We start from the raw sequence: 22,241 nt of genomic DNA, 5'->3' as shown, positions 1-22,241 counted from the left end.
ATTCATCATCACACTGTAACTCATCATCACGCTGTAATTCATCATCACGCTGTAATTCATCATCACGCTGTAACTCATCATCACGCTATAACTCATCATCACGCTGTAACTCATCATCACGCTATAACTCATCATCACGCTGTAACTCATCATCACGCTGTAACTCATCATCACACTGTAACTCATCACGCTATAACTCATCATCACGCTGTAACTCATCATCACGCTGTAACTCATCATCACGCTGTAACTCATCATCACACTGTAACTCATCAATCACACTGTACTACCCACGTGTCCTCCAGATGGTTTACAGCAGTGTACTAAACAAGCTACATGGGTAGTTAGGCCACCAGAGTGGTTCCTGGCGGCCCTCAAGACCCAACAAGCACCATCACTACCTGGAAATTAACTCCAGCTTTCAACTGTTAAATTAGTTAATTTATTATGCACCCCATACCCATCATGTGAGCGGTGGTGGGAGGGGTTACACAGGCACGTGATGCGTTCAAGGACTGGACTCCAAGATTCATTTTGGTAAGCAAGTTACAGTCTTGATGAGTTAGTTGCACAGTTTAATGAATTATGATATCAACAATGCCTTCCAGAACGACCACAGCTACAATCTCTTGGGCAAACCAACTTGCATATCCGGTGAACTAACCAACTTACATATGCGGTGAGCTATCCAACTTACATATCCGATCAACTAACCAACTTACATATCCGATCAACTAACCAACTTACATATCCGGTGATCGCGTTTTATAATTTGATTTACTACCCACATTTGGAATACTGGGGGATATTTGGCTAATATTTCGGGTAATAGATAATTTTGAATGAAACATTTACACATTTCTTGAACATTAGTTACAAGAGTTGTCTCTAAACTCCTGAATCTTTTCGCATTCTATCATATCGTGAGCGAATAACTGACAATTTACAATTGGTTAGGTCTACATCAGCAGGTCATGAAAATTCCCAAAGATATTTATAGTAAGAGTCTAATCCGAGCAGTAGTAACATCTAGCAGTCTGCTGATTTGATTGTGTGATCCATAGGTGTGTGTGTACCATCTTGCATGATAGTATGGTGTCAGATGGAACTGCTGGTGTAGATCCATAGGTGTGTGTGTACCATCTTGCATGATAGTATGGTGTCAGATGGAACTGCTGGTGTAGATCCATAGGTGTGTGTGTACCATCTTGCATGATAGTATGGTGTCAGATGGAACTGCTGGTGTAGATCTCACCTGTCTCGGATCTTATTTTTGGTGGATTATTATTCTCAGGCTGCTTATAGGCAATCCAAGATTATATTCAACTCATTCTCTGAAGGCAGATTCTTTGGTTAACTCATCTGTTCCATCATGAATATGGAGGCCAGCATGAGAAGGAATCCACATGAAATGGACTCGTGTTATCGTCAATAATAATTGTGTACTTTACTAGAGAAACTTATACAACACTACATTTTGTATTATAGTAGTGAAGGACTCAACATTTACAGAAATACACACAGAAATCACAATAGCGTGATGCATCAAATGAACAAATCCACAAGGGCCGTGACGAGGGTTCGAACCTACGTCCGACAGCATCCCAGACGCTGCCTAAATCGACTGCGTTACGACATGGTAAAAAGAATTACAACCAGACGTTCTACTGCCTAGTTCTATCTACAGAATTATTTAAAGATAAATGTGCTTTCAACAGGCCAATGAAAGTTTAGCTTATGCCTCAATACACTCTTCTTATGCTAAATGGTTGAGTGAAAACAGCTCTCGTCAGACTGGACATACTGTACCTTGTAAATGCAACTCTTCTCTCTACGATCTCGCACTCTTTCCGCTCCCTATCACACAAGAATCACACCCATTCCGCTCCCCAATTTAAAAAATCACACCATTTCCACTCCCCAATTACAAAAATCACACCTTTTCCGCTCCCTACCATACAAAAATCACACCCTCTCCGCTCCCCCACCATTCAAGACCGGCCATCACTAAGAAGAAAGAGTAAGGAGAGTCCAACACTTCTTAAAGACGTAACCCTAGAAGCAATTACCTCAACCGTTAACAACCTAAGGTAAGACGAGCACCGTGTTTTACACCGGGGGCCCCGGTCCACGCCTCCACAAGACCCACTGCACCACCCAGTAAATGTTGACACAAACAATACCTGGACACAAACAATACCTGGACACAAACAATACCTGGACACAAACAATACCTGGACACAAACAATACCTGGACACAAACAATACCTGGACACAAACAATACCTGGACACAAACAATACCTGGACACAAACCATACCTGGACACAAACAATACCTGGACACAAACCATACCTGGACACAAACAATACCTGGACACAAACAATACCTGGACACAAACAATACCTGGACACAAACAATACCTGGACACAAACAATACCTGGACACAAACCATACCTGGACACAAACAATACCTGGACACAAACCATACCTGGACACAAACAATACCTGGACACAAACAATACCTGGACACAAACAATACCTGGACACAAACAATACCTGGACACAAACAATACCTGGACACAAACAATACCTGGACACAAACCATACCTGGACACAAACAATACCTGGACACAAACCATACCTGGACACAAACAATACCTGGACACAAACAATACCTGGACACAAACAATACCTGGACACAAACAATACCTGGACACAAACAATACCTGGGCACAAACAATACCTGGACACAAACAATACCTGGACACAAACAATACCTGGACACAAACAATACCTGGACACAAACAATACCTGGACACAAACAATACCTGGACACAAACAATACCTGGGCACAAACCATACCTGGACACAAACAATACCTGGACACAAACAATACCTGGACACAAACAATATCTGGACACAAACAATACCTGGACACAAACAATACCTGGACACAAACAATACCTGGACACAAACAATACCTGGACACAAACAATACCTGGACACAAACAATACCTGGACACAAACAATACCTGGACACAAACGAGCTGTTGTTGAGCTTGTGTTGAGCAGACGAGCGTCGAGCTCAACATTTGGCTGAGCGCTGCACTCTCCTTGAGGTTACCTTGAGGTGCTTCCGGGGCTTAGTGTCCCCGCGGCCCGGTCGTCGACCAGGCCTCCTGGTTGGTCTCACAATTATAAGCATTACAATTACCAGCCAATACACAAGATTGGTCCTTTTGTGTTATTAATGTAATTTAATGTACATCTCTTCACGCTTTTCAGAGACTTGCAAAAAAAAGAGTCGCATAACAGCAATGATTAATGACCTGCTCGCTGTTCAAAATCTCTTTCGAATGTATATCATACATACATAATTGATCATGACGACTTAACGTAATTAAATCATCATAAAACAAAGATGAAATTGAACTAGGTCCATCCCTGTTGTGTGAAGCATAGCACTCCAGATAGTGAGGCTGTGTGAGGGAGGAGGCCAAATACACTCCAAGATCTGCCAGCCTGTCTTAATTATTTGTAAAGTTTGCCTCCTATATTCTTCATATGGGCAACATGACGCGTGCATGTAATGTGGTAATTACTAGTAACACTTGTCTGTTTTAACATATGACAAGTAGCTTCAAGTAACGAGCAACTAATGCACACAGAAATGTATTAACGTGATGTATCTATGAGTAAATCGATAGGAGCCATTAGGAGGAGTTCTAATCAAAACTGTTAACTGGAACTGAATGACACTCCAACATTAAATTAGTGAATGTCCGGTCAATAAACCCCTTGCATCTCCTGGTTTAAACTACCTGAAGATCTGCAATATACTTAATTCATTCTCCTTTTCTTGAAGATGTCCTCATAGATCATCCCAAGTTTAGTGGCACCAGATGTGAGCCGTGTGTATAACATGCCATCGCGCGAGGTGCTGGTCTTAATATCACATACCAGACAATTGATATAAACCTCCATAATTTAGACAGGCAGGACGTATACGGATATGAGAGAGAGAGAGAGAGAAAGAGAGAGAGAGAGAGAGAGAGAGAGAGAAAGAGAGAGAGAGAGAGAGAGGAAGGAAGGGGAGAGACAGACATAGTTTGTATGTGTTGGAGGGAGGTAAGGAAGGGAGGAGACATAGTAGCAGGAAGGTGTAAGAAGCCAGGGGTCCCCTCTCAACCAATCTCAACTCACACCAACACCTGGGACCGCTGCGGTTCTTAATTTATATGAACGACCTACCGGATGGCGTGAGCTCATACACGTCAATGTTTGCAGATGACGCAAAGCTGATGAGGAATGTAAAAACAGAGGAGGAAGTTACAGGACAGCCTTGACAAACTCCAGTATGGTCAAACAGTTGGTTGCTAGAATTCAATCCCAAAAAGTAAGGTAAAAAATGGGAAGAGAGAGAGGTGATAAGATGGCATCTACACCATAAGGGAAAGGCAACTACAGGAATCATTGAGAGAGTGATTTGGGAGTGAATATAATTCCTACACTAACACTGGAGGCTCATATAAATAGGATATCATCGGCAGCATATGGGACGCTGGCAGATGTAAGAACATCGTTTAAAAACCTAAATTAGGGCTCATTCAAGGCAATTTACACAACAGTCGTCAGACCAATACTGGAATATGCAGCTCCAGCATGGAATTCACACCGTGTGAAGAATAAGACTAAGATTGAAAAATCTAAAGGTTTGCAAGAAGATTGGTGCCAAATCCATTATGGTTCAGCTGTGAGAAGAGGCTAATTGAACTAAATCTCACAATCCTAAAGCATAGAAGGAACAGAGGGGATATGATCACAACATACAAGATACAAGAATACGTTCTCGGCAACACCAGCCTATCACCAACATCACCCTCACACCAACATCCTCACACTAACACCACCCTCACACTAACACCACCCTCACACTACCACCACCCTCACACTATCACCCTCACACCACCACCCTCACACTAACATCACACTCACACCACCACCCTCACACCAACATCTCCGGCTGCTGTATATTTCTGGCCGTTGTCGAAGACGTTCGTTATGTACGAGCGCTTTTTGCCAGGTCATGTTGGGGGCAGTGAACGTGAAACCAGTTGATCAGTCCAGACATTTAATCTATTTAAATGCACTAAGGAAGCGCCGGGTTATAGAGTAATAGGCTAGTGATCTTGGCTGTTAGAACACCTGTTTACTCAGCTGCTCTAGTGCATAAAGGTTCCACAACGTCAGACTCCGAGGGGTCTCTTTTTGAGTGGATAATAATGACTATGAATATCCCGGCTGAGGTTGCTGGACAAATAGGCAAGAAAACCGCCTAAATGTTTGAATTTAAACCTCTGCCATAACCGGTGTGGCGGGATACCCCGAGTGACGCTCAAACGGACACTGGTGGCCCGCTGCCCTCGGTGTTGTTCGTTAGGGGTAGGTGGCCGCCGGGTGCCCGCTCGCGCCACTCGCCTCAATTATAAACCTTTATTTGATCATTCATAAGCAACAAAACATTACTGTTATATCATGTCAAGTTTAGAATGTTATGACAAGTAAATCTGAGCAGTTTTTGCCGGTTGTCATAGCCGGTGTGGTATGTTTATGGCAACGGATAATTCAAAGGAGCGTTGGGTCGTACGTCCGCCACCAACCAACACGCCTGCCCAAGGGCACCTAAGAAGCGTATCGACTTGGGTACTCTTATTGACGATATAATTTAAGCAAAATACAAAAAGAAATAATAATCTCATACGTCTTTACAAGAGCAAAACGAGTATTTTTCTCCTCTGGCGCTTTACCGAGCTAAATGATCAGCTAGGGAGGGTCTCATTGAAGGAACGATACCTGGCCCACCATACCTCCCACACCGCTGCCTACACCTGTACGGTCAGAGAAAAGGGGGTATCTCATACATAAACAGAAAAGGTATGTGATTCATTGACACCCCTGAGACTTCCTAGCGTTTTCCTTTGTTCTGAAGACCTGAGAGATCTAGAGGACCTCCCGCCCAGACCATGTAGCAGGTGGATTCTCTCTGACTGTTGGGTAATGTTGGTGGTTTGAAGATGCGCAGAGTACGATAGTGAGTGATGCCAACTTTATGAAGGTGGGCTAGGTGGCGTGGGTACTTGCTGCTGGTCGTCCAGTGTAGGCTAGGTGGCGTAGGTACTGGCTGCTGGTCGTCCAGTGTAGGCTAGGTGGCGTGGGTACTTACTGCTGGTCGTCCAGTGTAGGCTAGGTGGCGTGGGTACTGGCTGCTGGTCGTCCAGTGTAGGCTAGGTGGCGTGGGTACTAGCTGCTGGTCGTCCAGTGTAGGCTAGGTGGCGTGGGTACTTGCTGCTGGTCGTCCAGTGTAGGCTAGGTGGCGTAGGTACTGGCTGCTGGTCGTCCAGTGTAGGCTAGGTGGCGTGGGTACTGGCTGCTGGTCGTCCAGTGTAGGCTAGGTGGCGTGGGTACTGGCTGCTGCTGCTGGTCGTCCAGTGTAGGCTAGGTGGCGTGGGTACTGGCTGCTGGTCGTCCAGTGTAGGCTAGGTGGCGTGGGTACTGGCTGCTGGTCGTCCAGTGTAGGCTAGGTGGCGTGGGTACTGGCTGCTGGTCGTCCAGTGTAGGCTAGGTGGCGTGGGTACTTGCTGCTGGTCGTCCAGTGTAGGCTAGGTGGCGTGGGTACTGGCTGCTGGTCGTCCAGTGTAGGCTAGGTGGCGTGGGTACTGGCTGCTGGTCGTCCAGTGTAGGCTAGGTGGCGTGGGTACTGGCTGCTGGTCGTCCAGTGTAGGCTAGGTGGCGTGGGTACTGGCTGCTGGTCGTCCAGTGTAGGCTAGGTGGCGTGGGTACTGGCTGCTGGTCGTCCAGTGTAGGCTAGGTGGCGTGGGTACTGGCTGCTGGTCGTCCAGTGTAGGCTAGGTGGCGTGGGTACTGGCTGCTGGTCGTCCAGTGTAGGCTAGGTGGCGTGGGTACTGGCTGCTGGTCGTCCAGTGTAGGCTAGGTGGCGTGGGTACTGGCTGCTGCTGCTGGTCGTCCAGTGTAGGCTAGGTGGCGTGGGTACTGGCTGCTGCTGCTGGTCGTCCAGTGTAGGCTAGGTGGCGTGGGTACTGGCTGCTGGTCGTCCAGTGTAGGCTAGGTGGCGTGGGTACTGGCTGCTGGTCGTCCAGTGTAGGCTAGGTGGCGTGGGTACTGGCTGCTGCTGGTCCAGTTTGGGCTAGGTGGCGTGGGTACTGGCTGCTGCTGGTCCAGTTTGGGCTAGGTGGTGTCAGTGCAGGTTTGCATCCATTCTGGAGTCAGCAGCGTGGCGCGTGTTCGCCAAGCTGAAAATAACTATTTAAATATACTCGAAAGCAAAAGGAAAATAAATGCAGACATCCCAGAATATTGTATATTTATTTACTAAATTCTAATTCTCTTTATAGTCTGTCCTCCGCCATCTCTCTCTCTCTCTCTCTCTCTCTCTCTCTCTCTCTCTCTCTCTCTCTCTCTCTCTCTCTCTCTCTCTCTCTCTCTCTCTCTCTCTCTCTCTCTCTCTCTCGTTAGATGGTAGCACATAGTTTACTGAAAATCTAGGACAAGGATGATGTAACTGGCGTTAGTGGTGATAATAGTAGTTACAGATAGTAGTGGTAGGGCAAGATGGTCGATGATGGTTCAACTAGCAGTATTGGTGACAGCTGATCCCAAGCCCATATTGATGATGAATAGCTGGTCGAAGATTGATGTTCGTGGCGATATGGTGAGGGTACGGCGATAGGGTGCTGCTGGGCCTGGTGACGATATTGATATGGCAATGGTGATGGGAGTGACGACAATATACGTGAAAAGGTTCAAAGTATTTGGACAGGTGATCGAGGTTTTACCGATTAAGATTGAGGTACTGGAATGGGGTACTGGAAGTTTTGAGCATTGAAATAAGGTACTCGAAAGTTTGAGCGCTGGACGGAGGTGCTGGAAACTTTGAGCGCTGGAAGGCCATACAAAAAACACATAAATACATTATGACATAGGTAACATTCGCCCAGAGAAAGAATGGTATTTCGGTACTTAACATTATCTTTCTCTACATCTCAGTCAAATGAGAGATGAGATGAGTAGATAGGGATGGGGTGGGTGAGTGGGATGGAAGGAGGGTGTGAGGAGAAGCATGGTATAATAAAGGATAGGTGTAAGGAACGGGGAAGGCTTTCGATAAAAATATCGAGATCCGAGGCGGGAAATAGTGAGAAGGGGATAGGGTATAGATGAATAGCCAAGAGAAGAAGGATTTAGATGACAGCTAAAGAGCAAGGGTGAGAGATGATGGATTAGCGTAGCTCAAAGTGACATAAATGAGGAAGGGTGTGGGAGAGATGACAGGTGAAATGGGATATGAATAACTGGAAGGGAAGAATGCTCGTAAAGGGACTTGACAAGTGAAGAGCGTGAAGTGCCACAAGTAGGTATAGAACATGTACGCTGCATAGGGTGATACACGTAGCCAGCTAGTTGTGCCTGCGGGGGTTGTTGAGCTTCGGCTCCTCAAGGGAAGGTGGGAGGGTAGGTATAGAGTGAAGGATGTGGGTCGGGAGGGAGGGGGTTGAAGGGGGACGTGTGGTGGGTTGGTGGCTAGTGGTGGCCGCGGGGGGCCGGCCCCAGGATCCAGGACTGACGCTGGTCCTGGGACGCTGCTTGAAGCCGCGTTTCCTCACAATGTTATGCGAGCGAGTGGTGCGCAGAGTCCAGCGCGTCGACGCGGTGGGTTCTTCCTCCTCCCTCATGGCTCCTTGAGCCGGGGTTTCATTTGTTATTTACCACACTCTGGCATTTGTTTAGAAAGGCAAAACTGTATAGAATGGTGTGGTGGTGAACACAAGCGTGGTTACCTCGAAGCTTGTCCTGGGGAACGGCAGGAAAAATCGTTACTCGACACCCTGCTTAGCCACGCCACGCCGACCATCTCATCCCGGGTTCAGTCATCGCCGGGCGGCAGACGGAGTGGTGTCTTGACGCTCTGTCTCCACCCGAACATGTGATAAACTCAAGGAATCAAGTGGCTAAGTGAGAATTGTTCATTTGTTTAGTGAAGTTCGAGTTGAAATACGTATATTGAGGTAAAAATTGAAGTAAAACTATCAGCGAATACGTGGAATCTTGGTCCCAAAACAGCACTTTCTGCAAAACATCTCAGGCGGAGAACAAGGTGTGAAAGAGAAGTATTTAAAATCAATAGAACTTGACCCAAAACTGGTTGCGTGACAGGTGATAGAGGGCCACGGACCTTAATACTGGTAACTCGGGCTGAGCATCGGAATGCCCAGCAGTCATTCATTGATTTTCACCAGCAAAGAGGTGAGGAAGAGGAGGAGGAACCTGTCATGAGGGCCCGTGAGAGCAGTGCTGGTGACCCTCTACCTGTCCCAGGTTGCTGGAGCACCAGCCACGCCGCCGGTCTCCTGTCCTCCGCCTCCCATGCCTCGTTGACATTCCAACTTAGCGCTCTCTGCTGACAGTTGCCTCCTCCCTCGCTAGCCTTCTCAAATGTACTTTGACCTGGTGAATGAGACGGTGATCTTGGGATATTTTTATCAGACGATCTGCCGCATCTTAACATTTTCATTTGATGTTTTTGTGAAGTATGTCTTTTTTGTGGTAGGCCTATAGGCTCTTATGGCAGTATACTAGTATGCTAATCGTCTTTTCTAATTTCCAGTCATAAACTAAAGTGGAAACCTCGAACTTATATTGGTGAAGGTATTGTAATCAATAAGAACGGGTGTAACAAAGATATTTAATACTCTATCGTAACTGGCATAAGTGGGCATTTATATAGCCTATATACATTCACGTTATACATAAAGAGAAATAGCAGTGTCAGCCAGCAGCAGCCGCCTCTACCTTCCTCAACAAGCTCAGCTCCTGGTATTGGACCAACGTACCAAGTCAACGTTTGGGACCAACTCCCCCTTCCTCACAATAAGGTATGCAACACCCCATATTTATATAAATAGTGTGTGTGTGTGTGTATTCACCTAGTATTCACCTAGTTGTGTGTGTGTGTATATTGACCTAGTTGTGTATGTGTGTGTGTGTGTATATATTCACCTAGTTGTGTGTGTGTGTATGTATTCACCTAGTTGTATTTGCGGAGGTTGAGCTCTGCTATTTCGGCCCGCCTCTCAACTGCCAATCAATCCACTGTTACTAACTAACTACGTGTGCGTGTGTCTCCTGCAGTTAATCAACAACATACCGTGGGTACAGTTCTCTCTCGTGTTCATTGTGAGTGCCAAGCCTCGAGGAAATATATGAGCTTGACCAATATGCGGTGCGGGGAAGGACGCAGACGCCCCCGCGTCCTGGCTAGAGGTCACTACACAACCTTTATTCACGCTCCCTGGCTGTGTTGCAGACCATTACGTCCTCACGGACAAAAACGCCATTGAAATTGGGTTGAGGTTGGCTCCTGTATCAACATTGGAATTTTATCTTTTTATGTTTTATGTGCAATGATAATTGGATTTCAAGGCTTAACCTGGGGATATATTTAGCCTGTGCCTCAAGGTATCCCTGAGAGAAATCATTCTTAATTAACCTGATACTGATAGATGTTCGTAGTTCCCAACTTTCTGTTGTTTTTAGTTCATCTGTGTAGCACACATTGACTTGCAATAATATGTAAATGACTTTTCCCGCTTTACCGTTGAGTCCTCTAGCATTACACGATGGGAATGTTCCCTACGTGAATTGCTTTCATTTTGTTGGTTACCAATTTTCTTCGAAAAGGCAAATTTTGGTAAATAGAGTTGAATATCTCTCTTATACCAGAGGTTGGTGAAGGTTGTTGGGGCCGTGGGCTGTGTATCGAACTGCTCCCCGCCATGGAGGGGGGCTGGTCACGCCTCCCGCCCACTCTTCAAACCCTTTAGGGGTTTAATCCACAGCATGTAGGCATTGTAGCAGGCAACCGGTAATCAGTGTGTTACATTTAGCCTCGAGCCTCAGCTATATTGGATGCAATTGAAGGTTTTTTAACGTTGCTTGAGCATAGACGAATAGTCGCGTTCATCCAGCTTGTAATAGGGATTAAGTAGTTAATTTGTGTATTGATTAAAATAATGTAGCGGCTTTCTTCCGTTCAAGAGAAGAGATTTGTAAAATGACAGGCGTGTGTGGAGAAAGGATTTGTTTTTTTGTACGTTCCTTTCACTATTATTATATAAACCGCGCCATTTGGTACTAATACCAAATTAGGTACTAATTAATACCAAATTTGGTACTGATACCCTTCATACCATATACACCAGTATAGTAATACGGGTCGAGGCACTAATACTAACCTAACACCCCTTGATACCCTTCACTCAACCATAATAATGCATAGCTGGGTACTAATACCAGCCCACTACCCCCCCTGGTACCATTCGTACCATAATGCATAACTGAGTACTAATACCAGCTCAATATCCCTCAGATACCAATCATTTCAACATCATAATGCATAAATAGGTACTAATAACCCCCCCACCATCAGATGCCATTCACACCAGCACATAATACATAGCTGGGCATTAATACAGCCCAATACCCCCATGATACTGTTGATACCAGCATAAATGGGTACTAATACCAAGCCACTATCCTCTGAAATCATTCACCAGCATTATAATACATTATTGGATACCAGTATTAGCTAATTATGAATTATTCACGCCAATTATATAATGCGATAATCTGAAGCCTATTAGTATCATTGCCCTCTCCCCCTAATTATGTACTCTGGTACCCTCTTACACTGAGTACATTTACGTGTACACTCGATTCTGTTCCAAGTTTCTTTTCTGTACTTTGTGTACCCAATGGTCAGTGCTCCCGTGGACCTCTCTACGTGTTCCTGTTCCTTGTGCACACTTTCTACTGGTTACCTTGAGGTGCTTCCGGGGCTTAGCGTCCCTGCAGCCCGGTCGTCGATCAGGCCTCCTAGGAAGACCGACCTGGTCTTCAGGATGCACTATTTCCACCTTGTTTTCGCTCTCTTTTGTGCTTCCATGTACGTTAACCCCCCCCCCCCCCCCCTCCCCATCTGCTGGTGTGTACACTTCGGTGTTTTATCTCCAGTGTGTACACTAACTGCTGATTACACTTTCTCTGTGTGCACTCCCCGTGTTCATTATCTAACTAAATATGCTCCATCTATATTTGATCTACCCCCCGTTTATTGATTTATTATTATTCATTATGCATTGTCTTTCCACAGTCATGTATGTTCCCGCACTAATTGCAATATGTCAGGTGTGTACCGACTGGTCTGTACCCCAGTATACGCGGGCTTGCTCACACATGGGTGCTTCTTGCCCGGTATCTCGGCGCGGACTGCCAGCTAGTCTTGCTTGGATGACTGACCGGCTCCTACAAATAGTTTTTAGATTGTAGATGGTATCTCTGGTGGCACGCGGCTCGCCTCCAGTACAGGCTGTGTGGAGTACGACCTGTACAATGGCCTGGAGAGCTGTCAGTTTAGTGATACTTCATAGCATGTTGCTGCATTCAATGTCACGGTACATGGCTCCTTCTTAGTTCATTCGCGGCTGTGTGTGTGTGTGAAGGCTCGGCGAGGTGATCACTTTGGGTACATTCATTTCTCTTCTTGGTTAAATTGGGCCGACTCAGTGATGGCGCTCACTTGCCCTTCTCGGCGACTCCTCTCAGTATACCAACTCTACAGTACGTGTACCTGCACCCCTCACGGAGTACGTGTACCTGCACCCCTCACAGAGTACGTGTACCTGCAACCCTCACAGAGTACGTGTACCTGCAACCCTCACAGAGTACGTGTACCTTGCCTCTCCTCATGGTACATCCTCGTGAACCTGCCTGTCCATTCATTGTATGTCTACATTCCCTTTGTATATAGCCTATCCATGTCATTCCCTTTGTATATAGCCTATCCATGCCATTCCCTTTGTATATAGCCTGTACATGCTGCTTCGCAGAGTAGGCTATAAGCTACCCCTGCTGTGAGCATGTACATCTGCCTCCCCACGCAGTGTTCCCTCAGTGTGTGTGTACCTTCGGGTCTCTCTACGCCGTCCTGGGAGATGGAGGAGGGCTTAGTAAATGTCAGGTATGTTTCCCTCCCTCCCCCCTCAGCCCGGGCTTCCTTCCCTTCTCTCCCCACGTGAACCAATATAGCGGAGGTGAAAGGTAAGATGGGGGTTCCGGTCCTTGTTGCTAGGGGTGGGGGGGGGGGGGGGGGTACACGGTGGTCGTTCTCAATCTGTTGTCATGGCTACGACCCCTCCCCCCCACCCTCCCCCAATTTTTAGTACGTTCCCCAGGCCTAATTTCCACTGTTTCTTTTCATATGAAAGCCATCTTAAGGAAACAATAGTTGTGATGCTGCTAAAGTTTTTTTTTTTCCTCCCTGTACTCGAAGAGTAGAGGAACAGCTGGTGAGAGAGGCATGTCTGGGGGAATAGTGTTGGTACTCACTGGTGTGACGGTGGCAAGCCATCTACCAGCTTAGCTACGTGCAAGCCATCTACCAGCTTAGCTACGTGCAAGCCATCTACCAGCTTAGCTACGTGCAAGCCATCTACCAGCTTAGCTACGTGCAAGCCATCTACCAGCTTAGCTACGTGCAAGCCATCTACCATCTTAAGCTACGTGCAAGCCATCTACCAGCTTAAGCTACGTGCAAGCCATCTACCAGCTTAAGCTACGTGCAAGCCATCTACCAGCTTAAGCTACGTGCAAGCCATCTACCAGCTTAGCTACGTGCAAGCCATCTACCAGCTTAGCTACGTGCAAGCCATCTACCAGCTTAAGCTACGTGCAAGCCATCTACCAGCTTAAGCTACGTGCAAGCCATCTACCAGCTTAAGCTACGTGCAAGCCATCTACCAGCTTAAGCTACGTGCAAGCCATCTACCAGCTTAAGCTACGTGCAAGCCATCTACCAGCTTGAGCTACGTGCAAGCCATCTACCAGCTTAAGCTACGTGCAAGCCATCTACCATCTTAAGCTACGTGCAAGCCATCTACCAGCTTAAGCTACGTGCAAGCCATCTACCAGCTTAAGCTACGTGCAAGCCATCTACCAGCTTAAGCTACGTGCAAGCCATCTACCAGCTTAAGCTACGTGCAAGCCATCTACCAGCTTAAGCTACGTGCAAGCCATCTACCAGCTTAGCTACGTGCAAGCCATCTACCAGCTTAGCTACGTGCAAGCCATCTACCAGCTTAAGCTACGTGCAAGCCATCTACCAGCTTAAGCTACGTGCAAGCCATCTACCAGCTTAAGCTACGTGCAAGCCATCTACCAGCTTAAGCTACGTGCAAGCCATCTACCAGCTTAAGCTACGTGCAAGCCATCTACCAGCTTGAGCTACGTGCAAGCCATCTACCAGCTTAAGCTACGTGCAAGCCATCTACCATCTTAAGCTACGTGCAAGCCATCTACCAGCTTAAGCTACGTGCAAGCCATCTACCAGCTTAAGCTACGTGCAAGCCATCTACCAGCTTAAGCTACGTGCAAGCCATCTACCAGCTTAAGCTACGTGCAAGCCATCTACCAGCTTAAGCTACGTGCAAGCCATCTACCAGCTTAAGCTACGTGCAAGCCATCTACCAGCTTAAGCTACGTGCAAGCCATCTACCAGCTTAAGCTACGTGCAAGCCATCTACCAGCTTAAGCTACGTGCAGTATTCACCAACAAATCCCTTAATGGACCTGTAGTCAGCCGCACTCCAAGTCAGGAAACTATCTATCTCTTTTTCAATTAACGATACTTACGATCAAATTGGGTTGTTACTACAAGCCACCTGGATTTGGTTACTCAGGAAGCTAGCTTAAACCTAATTAGAAATTATCAATATACTTTATTGGGGCTAGTGCTTCACTCTGTGCACTGAGGAATTGGAGACCTGGATGTACAATGAGTGTTGGATCGTATTCTAGGGAAAACATGGCAGTGAAAAGCCTAACAGGTTTCGGTACGAGGACTAAATCCTAAGATCATTATATTGTTTTTGTCTTGTTTGTGCACTCGCCTAGTTGTATTGTAGGCTACTAGGCTCCAGCTCCTAGTCCCCGCCTTTTTGACCACCCGTCGTCTATAATAATTACTCCGGAATGTGTCGTGTCAAGTTCACGCAGCCTGTCTTAACGAATTAGCTCTCATTACATCTAACGCCACATCATCACTTTCCTTGTTGGACTTAAAGTTCATTTGATATATCACGCTATTGTGACTTCTGTGTGTATCACTTTCCCTCTTCAGTGAAAATATTCCCTAGTCCTGTGTTCCTCTAGATCAAGGGGTATTTGCTAGGGGTATCTGTACCCCCTGGGGGTATCTGTACCCCCTGGGAGTATCTGTATAGACTGCAGATCCCTGGATTTGCAGTCCAAAGCCAGAATGGTTTTGGCACTTCCTTACAAGCGCCTCCCATGCAAACTATAAAATCAGGCAGGTGTATGAGAAGAGTTCTAAAGTGAAAAAGAGTCATAGTAAAAAGAGATTGTAAAAACTTATACAAATAAATGCAAAGGCACATTAAAATGTCGACTTGTAGATTCTATTATAATTATACATTTGCAGTCGTGCAACCCCCCCTCCCCTCTCCTAGCCACCAGACCCCTGTGTGCAAAGAGAAATTTCATAATTCCTGCACATTGTTCCTGTTCATCTGAGTGTGTTACCTAGAGCCTGTCTATCCCTTTTCACCTGAGCGTGGCACCTAAGGCCTACGTCTGTTTATTTTCACCTGAGTGTGGCACCTAGGACCAACATGTGTTCACCTGGGTGTGGTGCCTAGGACCAACATGTGTTCACCTGGGTGTGGTGCCTAGGACCAACATGTGTTCACCTGGGTGTGGTGCCTAGGACCAACATGTGTTCACCTGGGTGTGGCACCTAGGACCAACATGTGTTCACCTGGGTGTGGTGCCTAGGACCAACATGTGTTCACCTGGGTGTGGTGCCTAGGACCAACATGTGTTCACCTGGGTGTGGTGCCTAGGACCAACATGTGTTCACCTGGGTGTGGTGCCTAGGACCAACATGTGTTCACCTGGGTGTGGCACCTAGGACCAACATGTGTTCACCTGGGTGTGGTGCCTAGGACCAACATGTGTTCACCTGAGTGTGGCACCTAGGACCAACATGTGTTCACCTGAGTGTGGCACCTAGGACCAACATGTGTTCACCTGGGTGTCGTGCCTAGGACCAACATGTGTTCACCTGAGTGTGGTGCCTAGGACCAACATGTGTTCACCTGGGTGTGGTGCCTAGGACCAACATGTGTTCACCTGGGTGTGGTGCCTAGGACCAACATGTGTTCACCTGGGTGTGGTGCCTAGGACCAACATGTGTTCACCTGGGTGTGGTGCCTAGGACCAACATGTGTTCACCTGGGTGTGGTGGCTAGGACCAACATGTGTTCACCTGGGTGTGGCACCTAGGACCAACATGTGTTCACCTGGGTGTGGTGCCTAGGACCTACGTTTATAAGTCCGAGCTGTAAGCAGCAGCAGTCTGGCCGCAGGGGGGCAGGAGTAATCCTCGGAACCACATTAAGGTAAGTAGGCTAAGCCTCCCTCCCTCCCCCACGGTCAGCAGTGCTTTCACAGCACCTGGTGGTGTAGCCTAGTAGTTAACACTAGCCAGCTTGCCTCACATTCGAGAAGAGCTGGATTCGAACCCCGGGTTGGGTGGGACTATGAGACATCTACCGTCTTACCACCCATCTATAATTGGGCACATGGATGTAAAACGATTAGAGGAACGTGTTCTGGGGGAAAAAGCATGCTATGCTCTCACCATTAACGTCAACTGTCAGTGAATTTACAGTGAGAACCAAGCTACACCTTTCAGTGTTTATACGTAACCGACCTGTGTTTGGTTGGTGTTGAGCTTAGCCGCTAATTATAGCCAGCACAATGGCATGCTAACCAACCAGTAAATATACTTAAGGCCAGCCCTGAATACTGTTTAGGACTTGGACCTAAATTAAACTCGATATGGGGAATAATCCTCTCGGTGAACATATCCCCTTGAAGCCAGGTACACATCTTGGTGTATATATTCCCTGTTCATCTGGTTCTCGCCTGTTGGAGCCTATAGCGCTGAAAGTTTCCTGATCCCGGTTATTATATACATACCCCACAAGCCTAGGATACCCTAAAATCAGAGCCTGGACCAACAGCATTGTCCCAGCTGCCTAACAGTCTAGCTTAGGCTGTCTTTTACATCCTTTTCAGCGTGACTTGCCTAAGAAAGCAATTTGAAAGGTGATGTATACAGTCATTTTTAGGGAAAGCTTACTTTGTTGACAGTGGTTTTGTTGAGCGCTTGGCCTGCCTTGAGGGCAAGAGTGGGTAACGTGTCGAAAATGTTAGCTGATATTTGTGTATTACTCTAGAATAGATAGTTGCCTCTGGTTGGCAAGCTGTTTATATATTGAAACGTTGGAGTTATCTGGAATTCGATAGATGTGAATTACAGCGTTTTTAAACAGCGGAGACTGATACATTTTGTAAACATATAGATGACAGTGTTTAGACTAGGTGATTTCTCACATTCGTCGACATGTATTTAGGGTTATCGACGTGTTTGTATTATTGCTTGCGACTAAGCCAGATCAACAAACTGAATCCTACTAGGACTAATCCGGTCAACAGCTCGGATGAGGCTCTGCAAGTTCTGAAACTCAAGCTTTAAACGACGAGACTGTAGCGCATGCTGGTCGTGCAGCCGTCGACAGGTGAAAGACTAGGCTATCAGTATGCATGACTGTAAGGTGAAGGGGGACACCGTTGCAACTGGCCTGTGGATAGGGGGGAGGAGGTGGCTATGCCTGGCCCTCACTCCAGTGGTGTATCCGCAGCCTCCTTGCTAGTCACGGTTAACAAATGCATGTTAATGCTTGTTAATCTCTTGCTTCTGCGTGTACGAGTCAGACCGCGTGTCTCTTGGGCATTGTTAGGCTCCGGCAATACGGCACTATGCACTCATTCTCTTATAGAATTTATATTTTTATATTAATTGATACCAATATTGTCAGTCCGCCTCCTCATTTATAAATAGTATCAGGCACCATTATGATTTTTGTATACAACGTTGATGGCCCAAGACAAATGTTTGTTGTGTTCCGATGGAAAAATTGGTTTATGTTGGAATTTGCCGAAAAAACAACAGCATGGTAACGTGTTTTTTTGTTTAATATTTTAATTGTGGAAGGAGTACTAAGCATTTAAGTAAGGATTTCAATTATTTGTTTATTATGTCGTAATTTCCGTATTTGACAGATGCGTATTTTCATAAATTATCTGGAAAGTTGAGATAGGTTCCACAGTGCAGCAGGGTACTACTGTACACTTCTTGCTGTTTATGCTAAGCGGGTCTGTAGGCAACTGGGTAATCATTTTAGCTGTGTGAGATAATATTCGTGATGGTGTTGGCGGCGCTCAATGATGCTGGCCTAGCTGTGATTACAGGGGCGTGAGATGTAGCACTTGATGCCTCGCTTGCTACCTTACAAGTACTCTCAGGTATATCTTATCTTGAGATGATTTCGGGGCTTTAGTGTCCCCGCGGCCCGGTCCTCGACCAGGCCTCCACCCCCAGGAAGCAGCCCGTGACAGCTGACTAACACCCAGGTACCTATTTACTGCTAGGTAACAGGGGCATTCAGGGTGAAAGAAACTTTGCCCATTTGTTTCTGCCTCGTGCGGGAATCGAACCCGCGCCACAGAATTACGAGTCCTGCGCGCTATCCACCAGGCTACGAGGCTCCTGTTCATTCCTGACGCGCTGATTGCCTCTCTCAAGTGTTCCTAAGTGTTCAAGGGGGGCTCCTAAGCCCCGGCTTACTGGTTGATTAACACGACCTCTGTCGGTGGTCGTGTAACACAGTTTTCGTCTCTTGGGATATAAATGTTAATTTCTGATTGCTTAAGCTTCTGCAATATAGAAAATGGCTGGTATTCCCATTCAAACTTTGATTTGACTTTTGCCTAAGTCAGCTTAAGGAAGGCGTCTCATAGGTACCTGACTTTGTACGAGCCTAGTTATTCTTGGAGGGGTTGAGATTTAGCTGTTGGGTACCGCTTCTCAGTCGTCAATCGATTGGTGTAGGCTAAAAGGGTCTTGCCTGATTTTTATTATTAACATATTTAGGTACATCTGCGATGCGACAACTGCTTCATGTAAAGATGTGTAATGTATGGAGGATGTGTTCACTACATCATGTACCACATTTACTAACATTACACTGAAAACACTTCAAACGCAGAACGTCTAACGCAGTCAGGTTCTTAGTTTCTACCTGTAACCTTCCCTGTTTGTGTATCCTAGTCCTACCACCGATGCCAGAGGCCCTGTGTATTTTGTATGTAATGATCATGTCTCCCATGTGTTATATCTTCCTTTGACGTAATGTGTGTGTGCTGTCATTTATCATTCAACTGATTGTGTAAATAATGTTTTTATTCTAAAAAGTAAAGATATATATATATATATATATATATATATATATATATATATATATATATATATATATTTATATATATATATATATATATATATATATATTTATATATATATATATATATATATATATATATATATATATATATATATATATATATATATACAGGTAAACTAGGTAAACACCAGGTCAACCCATCAACCCCCAATTTAGTCCCCGCCAGAGAGAATGGATTATATGTATTTTTCCTTTCGGTATTTCCCGTTTTATCTTAGCCTCTTGCATTTTAGGTCTCGATTTTTTTTTCCTAAAAGCCCTGTCCTTTGCGGATATTTTTTCTGCAGTTAAGATAATGTTCGTAAGTGTCTACGAAATTGAAGGTCACGTAAAGATGACCTTCTTTAGGATCATGAAATTATTTTAAAGATCATGAAAGATGGCGGAAAACCTGATTTGTGACACCATTTTTTGTTTTGTTTTTTATGTCTAGGGAGAACCAGTACCCTCGGGAGTGACGTGTTTGATGATCATAGGCGTGGGTGGTGTATGTATGTATGTATGTATGTATGTATGTATGTATATATGTATGTATGTATGTATGTATGTATGTAGCGTCTTGAATGATCGGTAAGTATGTGGGCGAGTATGTTATGTATATTATTGAGGGGGATGCTTCATAGGGTGGAAGACCGTGCTTCCGTATGAAGGGAGAGTATGCTGGTGTATTTCTCAAGAGATGTAATGTATGAAATGTGTATAGGCCTACTGGTTTATTTGTGAAGCTTGTACAGTGGTTTGTTTATGAAGACACCGGGAGAATATACTGGTAGCCTACTGTATACGGTTTCTTGTGGGCCGAGTAAATGGGTTCTATATTTTTCTCACTAGTAGCAGTCCTCTCGAATAATACATCGTAGTTTTGACGTAAAACTAACCAGCGTCAAAATATTATTTACTATAAATCATAGCGGATGATTAAATTGACAGGCTGTTAGGTTTTCTATTGGAGGGGTTAGGTTAGGTCAGGTTCAGCCAGTTTAGTAAGTCATTTCTGTGACGACTCAAGCGGACGGGAAGATTAGCAACCTCTGCACTTGGTCAGTTGAGGAGATCAACGTTCTGTTTGAAACAGTCAATCCGCTCGAAATGAATGTTTATATGGCTAATCTAGGGTCAATCGTCTCATACGAGATTAGGCTACCCTTCTAAGCGGCAGTCGTCTCATACGAGATTAGGCTTCCGGGGAGCAAGTTCAGTGTTCGGCCTGGGAACTTGGCATGTTCAGCGAGCCGGAACACTGCCTCTTCCGGGACGCTGCCGCTCCTGTGCTTAGAACCTGTGGACTCCTTCAGTCGACCTGTCCCTGGGCTCGCTCTGGCCACATCTTCGTTTGCTGCATCGTACTCTCACGTGGACCTTCCTTATTGCTGTAATATATGAAAGATTATATTCTTGTTACTTTGTGTTGCAGTTATAATTTGGCTTGGCTATCATAAAGTGATTGGCAGACTCGGTCTGGTCCCATTGTGATACACTGGATAGGTTGAAGCAGCAAGAAGGCTGCATAGATCGCTAATGTTGAGAAAGGTCAGTAGTTGGTTAAGAAGACCTCGATAAGCCAAACAGACTGTCCCTGATGATGGGAAACTATGCTGAAGCAGTTACGTCCCACTGTGACAGACAACACCAGAGTGATGGCAGGCACACCGAGCCCACATAGACCTGTTATCGTGCACAACGCACACACGTGTGCCAGACTTTAATCGCCAGGAACACCTGACTTATATATATATATATATATATATGGTGCGGCAAACTGCAGTTGCTCTTCGTGGAGTACCGGTGGGCCAAAGGTCATATACTGGGCGAGGCAGGTCGGTGGTGGTTGTGGTTTTGTGCAGTTTGTCGGGTAATGTGCAACAATGTGGCGGGTCCTGAGGTTGCCCTTACTTGCCACACCTTACTTAACTCCCCCCCCCTCCTCGCCCCCACACACACACTCCCCCCCCCACACCCACACTCACCCGCAGTGTGCCTGACGCAAGTGTTACTCAAGTCTCTGGTGTTGCCCGGGTGAATGTGCCCTGGCCGTGTGCAGGCGTGGTTGACAACCCCGCACCCCCAACACGCCTACAACCTCCTCCACCCCCCCCCCCCCTCCTCACCACTCCCCCCAACACGAGTCTCCCTGCAGACACATGGACGTGTTGGCGAGGAGGAAGAGTTCCTCTCCTCGACGATTGGTCTGGGATTACTAAACAAAGGACGTTCCATTGCTACGTCACAGCTTCATATACTGTTAAATTCACCTCTAACCGAATTCAGACATTTCTGCTCTATTCATTCGCACTGGTGCTAAGTTACCTGGATCTTGCCTTAAGAGGGTTATGGGAGTTCTCCTCCCCCAAGCCCGGCCCGAGGCCAGGCTCGAATTGTGATAACTTGGTTCAACAGGCTGTTGCTTGGAGCGACCCGCAGGCCCACATATCCACCACAGCCTGGCTGCTCCGGCACTTCTTGCAAGAACTTATCTCATCGTTTCTTGTAGAAGTCCGGATTTGTTCCGGCAATATTTCAAATGGTTACTGGGAGTGTATTGAACCTCATCCCATTCTCCTTGTATCCCTTAGCTAATGCCCGTACAGTAAGAGTCATCTCCCGCCAAACACACACCCAAACTACGATGTTGTTACAATGTTCCAACAAGTTTTAACACCTAACCAGTTATAACAACCAATATAGCAAGTTGTAACAACGTTCTAATACGTCATAAACACGTT

General features: G+C 46.1%; 1 protein-coding gene across 11 annotated transcripts in view; it reads left to right on the top strand.

Moving 5' to 3' along the window:
• Positions 1-22,241, top strand: part of LOC123753885 (protein turtle) — a 418,196-nt gene that overhangs the window by 148,944 nt on the left and 247,011 nt on the right. For 6 of the 11 annotated variants that reach the window (XM_069307253.1, XM_069307259.1, XM_069307244.1 and 3 more), the window contains exons 1-2: positions 8,876-9,031; positions 9,684-9,951. The exons of 3 other annotated variants lie outside the window; for them this stretch is intronic. The gene's annotated coding sequence lies outside the window, so the exon portion shown is untranslated. 2 more of the 11 variants (XM_069307202.1, XM_069307210.1) reach the window with 2 other exon arrangements.

This window comes from Procambarus clarkii, chromosome 6, assembly GCF_040958095.1.
Source record: "Procambarus clarkii isolate CNS0578487 chromosome 6, FALCON_Pclarkii_2.0, whole genome shotgun sequence".
Classification (NCBI taxonomy): domain Eukaryota; kingdom Metazoa; phylum Arthropoda; class Malacostraca; order Decapoda; family Cambaridae; genus Procambarus; species Procambarus clarkii.
Note: the sequence above shows the minus strand (reverse complement) of the source record. Positions and strands in the feature narration are given on the sequence as shown.